We start from the raw sequence: 1,704 nt of genomic DNA, 5'->3' as shown, positions 1-1,704 counted from the left end.
CAACATTTACATTTCAGTGGCATTTTTAAGTCAAATCCCAGCGACACAGATTTACTTCCATACAGAGCTGAGTCCCACGTGGTTTTATACGTACAGTGTGAGCAGGTAGATCGCATCAGAGCGTTGTCCTGCACAGTGTTAGAACAGGCATCTTAGTTGTGAACTCAAACTGTACTAGAAAATCGCAGTTTGAACTGTAGCTGCGTAGAAAGATTGAAAAAATCTCACAGTGTACGCCCGGCTTTACACAGATATCATTCTCTTCACTTCTGGGGGCGGGCGTTCCTCTGGAATGAGGAGCAAAGAAGCATTTCTATTCGTCGGCATGGATGTCAGTAACATTTTTTTGGTCAATGTGTTAAGAATTTTTGTATTGGGCTTGAAGTGAAAAGAACGTTGTCTCTAAAATGCTGTTAGTAAAAATCGATTTGCCAAAAAATAAAATTTGAAACATTTATTTAAAAAAAAAAAAACATACTTTTGTTAAATATGAGCAACGATGCCTTGTCCCAGTTAGCAGTGTTTGATGATGTGTTCGCATCCACCTCAAAAATATATATTTGCACCCCTGTCAGTGAGGAAGGATCGCCTGCTTTTTTGATTTGTAATGAGAATTTGTCCAAAAATAAAGAGAGTAAATTGGAAAAGCATTTCCAGGGAAGGCAGATAAATATGCAGCCAATCGACAGGTTTAGAGTGAGGAAAAAAAGTGTGTTTGAGGAACTTCTGGATAAATTAGAGGAGCGCAAAGCTAGATTTAAGAAGTGGATTGCATCTCCAAACTCCACTACTGCTGCTAGTTTGGTTGCAAGGATGGAAACTCATCCACAGATTGAACAGGCAGTGCTCTGATGCATGCATTTTTTTCCCCCAAATCCTAAAAATGAAAATAACGCAGGGAATGCTGGCGATGTGGATGTGGGATGTCGGAGTTGGAGAGCACTGCTCTGATAGAGATCAGTTCCTTCTTGGTTCTTCATGACCTGATGAACTCCACTAACAGAAACACGTTCAATATAGAATGATTCCTATACAGGGTTTCTGCGGGTCATTAAAAATCATTAAATTATTATTTTTTAAATTAAGCCCTTAATTGGCATTAAAATTCATTAACTGTGTTTATTGTGGCATTTAAAATGCTTTATTTAAAAAAAAATTTTTTACAAAAGCAATTTCGTCAGACATATTATGTTGCGATATATTTGCGTTGAACCGGTTGATCGCTAAGCTGTATGTTCAGAAAAGAGGCTTGAGTCGGAGAAAAAGCTACAGAATGGGGGGAAAAAAGCTCATTTCAACAAAAGTGGCTAAAAAACGAGGAATTCGGGACATGGCTGCAGCCTGTTGGTGGCATTAAAATTATTTCTAAGAGCATTAAAAAGCATTAAATTTGAGTTATTCATTCCTCTATAAACCCTGCTATAATTTCATCAGTGCAACAAAACCTAAACAGTGCGGTGAATTCTCCCCCTTAGCTCATGCTACTATGTGACATTTGCTCCAGGATAAACATTTAATCATTCATGCTTATTATGTATTGAAGTCCTAGTCCTTTTTGATAATAGGCTAATACACATAGAGCTTTTTACATTTTTATGGCTCCAGACATATATACTTATATTTTTTTTGGTCCAATATTACCCCATTTACACTACCCTTGAAAAAACGTGCTCAGACCGGTCCGAGCTCAGTCACTGAGATAAC

The 1,704-nt window shown here is 37.7% G+C and overlaps 1 protein-coding gene across 1 annotated transcript in view; it reads left to right on the top strand.

Annotated features, from left to right (window-relative positions):
- Nucleotides 1-1,704, top strand: part of eif2a (eukaryotic translation initiation factor 2A) — a 16,972-nt gene that overhangs the window by 8,957 nt on the left and 6,311 nt on the right. The gene's annotated exons all lie outside the window — the stretch shown is intronic.

The sequence above is a fragment of the Cyprinodon variegatus genome, unplaced genomic scaffold (genome assembly GCF_000732505.1).
Source record: "Cyprinodon variegatus isolate N-32 unplaced genomic scaffold, C_variegatus-1.0 Scaffold1301, whole genome shotgun sequence".
NCBI classification, from domain to species: domain Eukaryota; kingdom Metazoa; phylum Chordata; class Actinopteri; order Cyprinodontiformes; family Cyprinodontidae; genus Cyprinodon; species Cyprinodon variegatus.
The sequence above is the reverse complement of the archived record's forward strand: the minus strand, read 5'-3'. Positions and strand labels throughout refer to the sequence as shown.